The sequence below is a fragment of the Sminthopsis crassicaudata genome, chromosome 3, assembly GCF_048593235.1.
Source record: "Sminthopsis crassicaudata isolate SCR6 chromosome 3, ASM4859323v1, whole genome shotgun sequence".
NCBI classification, from domain to species: domain Eukaryota; kingdom Metazoa; phylum Chordata; class Mammalia; order Dasyuromorphia; family Dasyuridae; genus Sminthopsis; species Sminthopsis crassicaudata.
The window spans coordinates 584,396,630-584,408,274 of record NC_133619.1 but is presented as its reverse complement, the minus strand read 5'-3'; the positions used below and the strand labels follow the sequence as shown (position 1 = coordinate 584,408,274).

The window sequence follows — 11,645 nt, the reverse complement described above, 5'->3', positions numbered from 1 at the left end:
TTTTTTTGCTTTTTACTCATACTTAAAAAATCTTTTGGGGTCTGTCCCTGGGGTAGGAAATTATTTATTTCTTTAGCAGCTTTCTCCCAGACTGGATGGATGCAGCGGCTCCTGTACCTGAGCTAAGAGAGAGCTCTGGGAGAGAGTTCCCCACCCCCTCCCTGGAAGTGCCTCACAGGTGATTAGCAGGATTGTGCTGTGAGGGCGCTGTGTCCTAGTGGCTTCCCTGAGGTTTAAGACCAAACAGTAAAGGCGATACAAAGCCCAGCCTATGCGTCATGGTGGGGCGTGGATGTCAGCAGCAGGTGATATGAAAAGCCCCTGCGCTCAAACTAGAAGTGTCTGCTCAGATACTGGGGTTCCTAGTTCAAAGGTTCCACTTCCCAGGGCTGAGTTCCACAGCCTCCAGCCAAGCAAGGCAGTATGAGTTACCTTGGGCTGTGTCCGCACGCTTTTCAATATCTTAACTGCTCCCAAGTGAAAGCCCGGACAGCCTAAGTTGGCCACACCCACAGTGCCGAGATCTGCTGAGTCACTTATGGGTGTTGGGGAGGTTCTAGTATCTAGTTTATATTTTAAAGTGGCTTTGATTTCTCTTCTGAACTGCTGTTTTATAAGCAGAGAAGAGTTAACAGCCTGTGCCAGATTTTTCTATCTCAGTGGCTTCTCTGATCCCAGAGCCCTCCCCAGCGTGATCGGTGCAGTGTGCCACCACCCAACCGTCTGTGCTGGCCTCTCTTCTTCCTCCCCTGGGAACCGACCTTTTCTGTTGAAACTCCAGATTCTCTTCAGCTTGTAAGTCGTGCTTCCAGTCCTTGTGGTTTCTATCAGTCCAGCGCTATTTTTTTTTTTTTTTAATTTTTTTTTATTATATATATATATATATTTTATAATATTATCCCTTGTATTCATTTTTCCAAATTACCCCCCCTCCCTTATTCCCTCCCCCCGACGACAGGCAATACCATACATTTTACATGTGTTACAATATAGTCTAAGTACAATACATGTGTGTGAATATCATTTTCTTGTTGCACAATAAACATTAGAATCCGAAGGTACATGCAACCTGGGCAGACAGATATTAGTGCTAACAATTTACATTCCCCTCCCAGTGTTTCTTCTCTGGGTGTATCTACCTCTGTCCATCATTGATCAACTGGAAGTGAGTTGGATCTTCTTTATGTTGAAGATTTCCACTTCCATCAGAATACATCCTCATACAGTATCGTTGTTGAAGTATACAGTGATCTTCTGGTTCTGCTCATTTCACTCAGCATCAGTTGATTTAAGTCTCTCCAACCCTCTCTGTATTCCTCCTGCTGGTCATTTCTTACTGAGCAATAATATTCCATAACTTTCATATACCACAATTTACCCAACCATTCTCCAACTGATGGACATCCATTCATCTTCCAGTTTCTAGCTACAACAAAAAGAGCTGCCACAAACATTTTGGCACATATATGTCTCTTTCCGCTCTTTAGTATTTCTTTGGGATATAATCCCAGTAGTAGAGTCCAGCGCTATTTTTGAGGCTGATTTATCTAATTGGTATTGAGGGAAGAAAGGAGCTTACACGGTCACGTGTATCTTCTCCTCCATCTTAGCTCCGCCCTGAAATGTCTCCTTTCAACAGCACTGAATTCCACCCTTTCTATTTCTTGCTATTGGGCATCCCAGGACTGGGATATCTGGATTGGATTCCCCTTTTGTTTTGCTTATATGGTTGAAGTTATGGGCAATATCACTATTCTGTTAGTGATCAAGAATGAACAAAGTCTTCACCAGCCCGTGTTTTACTTCCTGGCAATGTTGGCCACCATTGACTTGGGTCTATCAACAGTCACCATACCTAAAATGTTAGGTATATTCTGGTTCAATCTCCAAGAGATCATCTTTGGAAGTTGTCTCACACAGATGTTCTGTATCCATATGTTCACAGCCATGGAGAGCATTATGCTTGTGGCTATGGCCTTTGATCATTATGTTGCCATCTGCTATTCACTTCAGTACAATATGATACTCACAAATAGGGTTATTGGCATTATAGCAGCATTAGCTATTTTGAGGAGTTTGTTAATGGTGGCTCCACTTGTGTATCTTCTCCTTCCGTTGCCTTTCTCTGAGCACTACATCATTCCTCATACTTACTGTGAGCACATGGGCATTGCCCATTTGGCCTGTGCCAGTATCAGAATCAATATCCTATATGGGTTGGAAAATATTTCTATCTTATTCTTATATGTGATTTTATTTGGAATATCTTATATCTGGATCCTACAGGCTGTCTTCACACTCCCTTCTTGGGATGCCTGATTCAAAGAACTCAGTACTTGTGGTTCTCACATTTATGTCATCTTAGCTTTTTATTCCCCAGGACTTTTTTCCTTCCTTACCCATCACTTTGACAAAAATGTTCCTCAATACATACATATACTCTTGGCCAATCTGTATATAGTCATACCCGTTAGCCTCAACCCTATAATTTATGGAGTAAGAACAAAACAGATTTGTGAGCGAGTATTTAGAATTTTCAGGAAAGATTCACTGTGAATAGAGAAATCAGGGAAAAGAGGCTTCCTATTTTTTCTATCTGGTTTTACTACTTTAAAGCTCTCCTTTTTATGATTTTACTTTACTAATAACTAATGGTCCCAACACAAAATTTAATATATACCTTGCTTTTTCAAATATTTTTCACTTATTTCCTGTATCATTGTCTATTCTTCTCTACCAGGCTTTAACAAGCCTCTTATATTATTCTACTTATTTACTTAATTTTATATTCTATTTTATTTAGATTTATACATATAAATTTATGTCATACTTTGGAGAAACCTGCTATATCTACTAGGTGATAAAAGAAAATAAAGTAATTTTTAAAATACTTAAATAGCAAAAATATATTTTATTTCTCTCTTGTACCACATCAGATGAAAAACAAAACAAAACAAAAAATGAAAAACAGCAACAAGATCTTTATCACAAATGTACATAAAACAAATTGTTGAATTGTTCATTTCCAAAAATATATCTTATTTTACATTCTGAATCCATTTCCTCTCTCTCTAGGAATGGGGATTATTATTCATCATCTGTCTTCTCATATTATTATTGGTCATTTTAAAAGTCAATGTTTTTAAGTCTTTCCCAGTTATTTGTCTTTTCAACAATGTTCCTGATCTATCAGTTGCTTTTCTGGTTCTCTTCATTTCATGCTACATCATTTTAAAAATCTTTCTAGTTTTCTTTGAAAATATAATTGTTTTTTCCAACACAATATTTTCCCATTGTATACACTTAAGAAAAAATGTGCTCTTAGCTGCTAACTCTTTTTCATTACAAAAGAAGCAAATGTAAATATTTTGTTAAAAATAAGTTTTCCCTCATTGTTTTAATGTCTTTAAAACATAAGTCTAGTAATGGAGTCATTGCATCAGAGGGTATGTATAAATCTATAATTTTTGAATATGCTTCCAAATTGTTTTACAGAATGGCTAGATCAATTCAGAGCTTTACCAATAATACACATATTGTTTGGTTATTGTTAACTGTAAATTTCTGTGACTAATTATCACCTAAATTCTCTTTTTCTGTTCTATGAACAGTCAGACACATTTTTAATTCATCTCCTTATCTTTCTTTTTCATTTCCTTCCTACCTAATCAGTTGGTAAGTTTTATAAATCTATAAAACTATTCCTTAAGTATTTTTCAAACCTGTGATCCTTAACACCATCATTTCAATTACTACTGTTACCCTCTTCAGTTCACTCCCATTCTTTGTCAAACAGATCATATACAATATAATTTCTTTTTTTTTAATATAGCTTTTTATTGGTAAAACATATGCATGGGTAATTTTTGCATTCACTTCTGTTCCAACTTTTCCCTTTCCTCCCTCCACCCTCTCCCCTAGATGGAAGGCAGTCTTATACATGTTAAAAATGTTAAATATTCAATATAATTTCAAATATAATATATGCATACTTCCTGCTTCTAGATTACTTTTGTTCAACCTAAACTGTACTTTCCAATAATCTTTTAAACATATTGTTGTGATTATGGTACTATGTTATTAAAACAACCTTCAATGGGTCCTCTTTTTTTTTCCAAATAGAAAATTAAAATTCACTTTATGTTCAACATGTTATATACAAATTTGCATAATATCACACCCATACAGATTCAATTTAGTTAGCCTACTATAAGTTCCATGTTTTTAAATCTGCTCCTGTCTCTATGCCTTTGTTTATGTAGTCCTACATACCTCAAGTAAACTCATTTTCATTCTGTCTCAATCTGATGTTATTCTCTCTTTTGAATGCCCAATTATCAGATTATCTGGTTTTGCAACATGTTCATGTTTTGCTCTCCTAAAAAGTATAGGCTTTTTGAGGGTAAGAACTGTTTTATTTTCATCTTTATATCCCTAATATGTAGAACAGTAGCTTGCATTTAGTAGGCAATTCATAAATGTGTATTTAATATGATTGCATATGATTCTTCAAATTAAAATGAAATTACAATCATTAATGTCAATCATAAAGAAAAAAATATTAAACTTCTAGTATCATAGTAGTAAGAGATATGAAAAGTTATCAAATCTAATATGTAAGTGTACAAAAACATCTTCTAAAATAGTCCTGAAAAGGATTAATCTGCCTCTAATGGATATCTGAAGTGACAGTACATTTACTACCTTCTGACTGATCATTTTCCAAACTTGAATGCTTTTAATTTTTAGGAATTCTTTTCTTATATAAGTTCCCCTTATTTAACATTTTTGTAATTTGGTTTTTGAAAGAAACAGAGAATTATATTTGAGAAAAGAAAATTAACTTTTGTTCAAAGGAAAAAAATAAATTCTTAGAGAAGTAGGATATTGACTCTCATAGCAAAATGTGAAAGGAGGCAGAAAATATATTTTGATTAAGAAAAAACTGATAAAATCTAGGTGAAGTAAATGCCATTTTATAGCATTAAAATCTGTAAGACTTATAGAATGGAGAGAATCTATTTAAAGATAGAGAAGTGAATCAAGTGGCAGGACCATCCATTTTTCTATGCTCGTTTTCATGTAAAATTCATTTTCCATTGATTTAAAATTTTTTTTTAAATTTAAAAATTAAAAAAAATAAACTAGAGGTGAAACCTAGAGGTGAAGTAAAAGCAGGCACTCACTGGACTCTCCCTCAAACTGATCCAAATTCCTTTAAATAATAATGCTAAACAAAAAACATAAAAAGATGGAGTAGAAAAATTTCAAATGAAAGCAACTTAGAACATCAGCAGAAAAGTTCTGTGGAACCAAGGTGGAAGTCTAGCATGCAGTCCCAGTGCAGGCTGTGCCAGTGCAGCCCCAATCCCAGTCCCAGTTCTGTCTAACATACTGGCCTCAGCACCAGCAAAGCAAGAAGGAGTCTAGGGATATTTCAAACAGCAGCAGAACTGGTGATTTCTAGGCTTCTCAGACAACAGAGTTGACTTAGAAGGTTCACAGGAAAGTTTGTCAGTAAGATGAGAGGGGCCTGGGAAATCAATATAGCAGGAATAGGCATAATAAGTGGCTGTAGCAGGTTCCAGAGGGCTAAGCTCACAAGAGGTCTATTTACTAGAGCTGAGGAAGGATTCTGTTGCTTTAACATACCACATCTTACAGGCACAGAGGGGCAGGAACACTCTGAAAGTTGAGGACAGAAAATGACCATGTAAAAAGATCCAAAGAAGGGGCTCTGAAAATAGCTGCACAAATCCCCTGAAGCTTGGAACAGTGCTCCATCCACCCCAGAAACAGAGTCCTACTTAATAAAGAATTCAAATCTGGGTAATAGGCTAGGAAACTGAAGGAGCAACAGAAAAAGATTTTGATCATAGAAAGCTACAATGGAGACAAAGGAGATCAAAACACATACTCAGAAGAAGATAAGTTATCTTTTCTACAGCCAAAGTCTACCAGAAAAATAAAAATTTTCCTCAGACTATAGAGGAGCTCAAAAAGGATTTTGAAAATCAAGAAAGATAGAAGAAAAATTAGGAAGAAAATTGAGAATGGTGCAAAAGGAAATACAAAAAGCTAATGAGGAAAAGAATGCCTTCAAAAGCAAAATTAGGCAAATGGGAAAGGAGGGACAAAAGCTCACTGAAGAAAACAATCCCTTAAAAATTAGAAGTGAGCAAATGGAAGCAAATGACCTTATGAGGAATCAAGATACAATAAAACAAAGCCAAAAGGGGAACACAATAAGGAAAAATGTGAAATAACTCATTGGGAAAATAACTGACCTGAAAATAGATTCAAAAGAAATAATTTTAAAATTATTGGTCTACCTGAAAATAATGATAAAAAAGAACCTGGATATCATTTTTAAAAAAAATTATCAAGGAAAACTGTCCTGAATTCTAGAAATTGAAAGAATCCACTGATCACCTCCTGAAAGTGATCCCAGAATAAAAACTACCAGTAATATTATAGCCAAGTCACAGAACTCCTAGTTCAAGGAGAAAATATACCAAACATCCACAAAGAAACAATTCAAATAGAGTGGAGCCACAGTAAGGATTAGACAAGGAGAACATTAGGAAACTCAGTGAAAGAGAGGAATTCCGAACATTCATGATGAAAAGATCTGAATTTAAAAAAATGATTTTCAAGTATAGGACTTAGGAGAAGCAAAAGGAGGTAATCAGGAAAGTGATATAATAATGGACTTAATAAGGTTTATCTGTTTACATTCCTATATAAGGAGGTTGATATTTATAACTTATTAGCTTTCTCATTATTATGGCAGTTAGAGAAGGAGTCTATGTAGACAGAGGGTACAGATTTGAGTTCAATATGAAGGGTTAATAACTTTAAAAATGAAATCAAAGGGTGGGAGATGAATGTACTCGGAGAAATGGAATGGGAGAAGTGTAATAGTGTAAATTATCTGCCATAAAAGAGGAAAGAAAAAGTTATTACTGTGGATGAGAAAAAAAATAAGGAAGGAAGAGGGAGTGAGTAAAGTTTACTCTCATAAGATTTGGGTCAATGAGAAAATAATATGCATACTCAATATGAGTATAGAATTCTATCTTACCTTGCAGGAAAGTAGGAGGAAAATGGGTTTGGGAAAGAGGGAGGGTGATAGAAGAGAGGAATGAGAGAATGAGTGATCAGTAACAAAACATTTTTGAGGAGGAACAGAGTAAAAGGGGAGAGAGAATAGAATAGAGTTAGCAACCATAGTTGTAAAAATAATTTTAAAGAAACTTTCTCTGAGGCCTCATTTTTCAAAAAACATAGGGAGCTTTATCAAATTTATAAAAAATAAAGAGTCATGTCTCAATTTATAAATGATAAAAAGATATGAATTATGCCCAAAGGGATGTAGTATCATGCATATCCTTTGACCTAACAATATCACTATTAGGCATGAATCTCAAATATTTGTTTAAAAAGAAAAAGAACATATATGTACAAAAATATTTATAACACATCTAGTCTCAGGCCAAAAAGTGAAAACAAGGAATGCCCATTTATTGGGAAATGACTGAACAGATTTTAGTGTGTAACTATCGTGTAATATTATTTTTCTATGGGAATGATGAACAGGATGCTCTCAGAAAAACCTGGAAAGTCCCCCATGAACTTAAGCAAAGTGCAATTTTGTATCTGTGTACAAAATAATAGAAATGTTTTGGGATGATCAGTTGTGAATAACTTTGCTTTTCTCAGCAATATAATGACCCATGACTACTCTGAAAGACTTATGATGAAAAATCCTAAGCATACCCCAAAAAAGAACTGATTGTGTCTGAATATAAATTGAAATAAATTGAAGCATTCTCTCCCTCCCTCCCTCCCTCCTCTCTCTCTCTCTCTCTCTCTCTCTCTCTCTCTCTCTCTCTCTCTCTCTCTCTCTCTCTCTCTTCCTCTCTCTCTCCTCCTCTCCTCTTTCTCCAGGTCTCCCTTTCTCTCTCCCTCCATCCCTCCCCCTCTTTCTGTATCTCCTCCTCCTCCTCCTCCTTCTCCTCCCTACCTTTTCCCTTCCCTCTTGCACCTCTCTCTTTATTTTTCTTGAGGATTTTTTTTGTGAGGGTGGCATATTTGTGTTTTTTTCATAATATAACTTTTATGGAAATGTTTTGCATGACTTCACAAGTGCTTTCTTAATGGGAGCTGGGGATGGAGATAAGGGAGAGAATCTGGAAGTCACCATTTTAAAAAGAAATGTAATGTTTAATCTATATTGTTGTCTTGGGGAAGGAAGGGAGAAGAAAGAGGGAGAAAAATTTGGAACACAAGGTTTTACACAGGTGAATGTTGAAAACTATCTTTACATGTATTTTAAGAAATACAATTTTATTAAAACCTACTTAAATTAGACTAAATATTAGCATTGAGATTAGAGAAATATATCACAAAGATCATATGCTATAACCATGTTGGATTTATTATATGAAAGTAGTATTGGTTTAATATTAGGAAAACTACAAGGATAATTGTCCCTGTATTTGAACAGTTTTAAATAACCTATGATGAAAAATGCTGTCTACTTCCAGAGAGACTTGGTGAATTCTGCATACAGATTGAACCATATTTTTACTGTTTTTTCAACATGGGTAATATGGAAATATGTTTTACATGACTTTAGTTTCAATGTTAACATACTTCTTACCTTCTCAATGGGTCTGGGAATGGCATAAAAAGGGGAGAGAAAATGTGAAACTCAATTTTTCAAAATGAAGGCTAAAGATAAATAAAATATAAATTAGGGAAAATGAAAACCAAAAGCTTACAAAATGTTTAGAGAAACTTGACTAAAAATATTATTAAGAAAAACAGCAGAATGAATTGGACTAATAAAATTACCCAAATAGAGAAAAGAAATTAATAAATAAACCTTCCAAAGTAGAGAAATATATTACAAACTGGTTGGGTGATGGGATGGAAAGAGATCTAAAGGACTAAAGTTGTCTTTATAGATAGATTGAACAAAAATTAAATTCCTTCTATGTGCCAATCACTGCCTTAAAGGCTAGGGATAAGAAGAAACACACACACACACACACACACACACACACACACACACACACACACACCTCATGCACACACACATTTTCTATAGAATCTCACAGTTTACTGGGGAAGACAACAAGTACACAATATTTTTACAAACAAGATATATAGATACACATCATAGATAGATATATAGACATCAATATTGGTAATGATGAAAAAAATCTGTGTATACACACACAGGATAATTTAGATTTAATTTTAAAAGGAATATATTTGCATCAAGGAGGTTCAGGAAAGGGATCAGCAAATGAAAGACTTTAAAGGAAAAAATGTTTTGTATTTGATCATAGAGTTTTTCAGGAGCAAATGTGCATTTATAGGTAATACTGTCAAACTTTTGCTTTAGGAAGAACAATACGACTACTGAGTAAAGTATGAATATATATATATGTATATATATATATATGTATATATATATACATATATATATATATTCATATATCTGAATTTGAAGGTTATTGCAATGATTCTAGAATGAGGTGGGAAAAGCCTGAATAAGGTTAATGACACCTTTAGAAGAGAGAAGGAATAAATGAGAGATGTTACAAAGATTAAAATGAAAGGACATGGCAATAGATGGAAAGGAAATGTGGTATGAAATGTGGTATGAAAGCATGAGAGGGTGACCATGAGGTTTCAGGTCTGGATGACTGAATGTTAGAATCATCAATGGTACTTGATAAAATAAGAGCTAAGAATTTGAGGGAAAGATCACTAATAAATCTATATTTACAGATGATCAAAGAAAAGGAAAAGTACAAAACTATAGAAACTCTGTGTGTGTGTGTGTGTGTGTGTGTGTGTGTGTGTGTGTGTGTGTGTGTGTGTTGACAAAGACTGGAAACTGAAGGAGTGTTCATAAATAACAGAATGCATTAGCAAGTTATATGGATGTAATGGAATACTACTATTATGTAAGAAATGACAAAATAAATTGTTTCACATAAGTCTGAGAAGACTTGTTTTAACTGATGGAATGTGGTAAGCAGAATCAGGAGGACAATTTGTACAATAACAACAGTACTGTAGAGACAATTTTTAAAAAATTTATAAATTCTGATTGACACAGTGACCAACAATTTCAAAGGACTCATGAAGAAATATGCTGCCCACCTACTGAGAGAAAAATGATGTATCCAATAGTGCAAATTGAGATGTTTTGTTGGACACAGTTAAAGGAGGGATTTACTTTTGCTTGATTATGCAGTTGTTGATTAGAGTAGTTTGCTTAATTTCTCAATGGGAAGGGGTAGGTAAATTAAAGAAAGGGAAAGAGGAGAGTTATTTCTTTGAAACTAAAATAAAGGGGGCTCAGCTATCTGGCACAGTGGATAGAACATCAGCTCTGAAGTCAGGAGGACCTGAGTTCAAATGTGGCCTCAGCCATTTAGCACTTCCCAGCTGTGTGACCCTGGTCAAGTCACTTAATCCCAATTGCCTCAGCAAAAAAAAAAAGGGATGAAGGCAAGATGGCAGAGAGTAGACATCTCTTTAGCTGAGCTCCTCCTAATATCCCTCAGATCCACATCAGATCAAACCTCTGAAATGGTTTTGTAGGGACAGAACCCACAAATATTTGGAGTGAAACAAATGTCCAGCAGAAGATACATTGGAAAAACTTCAGAAAAGGTCTGCTTAAATTAGGAAGGGAGGGAAGTGGCCAAGTGAAGACACAGAGTAAGGAGCCAAGGTGTTGTGGTATCCATGCATTGGGGAAGATACTGGGAGGTTCTTAGGCAACACTGTCCTGGTTATAAGCCAATGGATCAGCAGATTTGCTGTAAGACATTCAAAGCAAATACAGTAAGCAAATAGTAAGCCTCTGAATTCCAGAAAAAAACATGGGACCTGGAAGTGTCAACCCATCACTGGAAGTCAGTCAGCATCACTGACCTCAAGGGACCCTAAAGCAGCTGTCATCTCTTTGGCAAGAACAGACATAAACTTTAAAAAAATGAGCAAAAAAGCAAAAAGGAACTCTGACCATAGATAGCTTTTATGGAGAAAGAGAAGAACAGACCTCAAACCCTAAGGATCCTAAAGGAAATCATCTCCAAATGAATCCCCAGGGGGTAAGATGACTTGGTCCCCATTACACACAGCTTTCTTGGAAGAATTCAAAACACCTTAAAATATACTTGATGAAAAAGAAAAAGCATATGTCCTCACAAAATAGATATGAAAAAGAAACAATTCATTGAAAAAAAGTTGTGAAATGGAAAAAAATGCAATGAACAAAACACTTCATTTAAAAGTTCAATTGGCCAAATGCAAAAGAAGATAAAAAGGCTAAGTGAAGAAAACAATTCACTAAAATTATAATTGAACAAATGGAAGTATGTGATTCAATGAAACTTCAAGAATCAGCCAAATAAAATGAAAAAATGAAAAAATAGAAAATGTAAAATACCTCATTGGAAACACAACTGATCTGGAAAATGGTCTAGGAGAGACAATCTAAGAATTAGTGGACTGTTAGGTTCTTACTAAGTGCTAAGTTGGTACTTAACAATTCTCTAGTTCACACCTTTAGTTCTGCCCTTCAAGGGGAGTTTACCCCTTTGAACTTCTGAGGA

At 35.0% G+C, this 11,645-nt stretch overlaps 1 pseudogene; it reads left to right on the top strand.

The window, feature by feature from the left end:
* Window positions 1–1,622: 1,622 nt before the first annotated feature.
* Window positions 1,623–2,556, top strand: LOC141559943 (olfactory receptor 52E8-like; annotated as a pseudogene).
* Window positions 2,557–11,645: the final 9,089 nt, after the last annotated feature.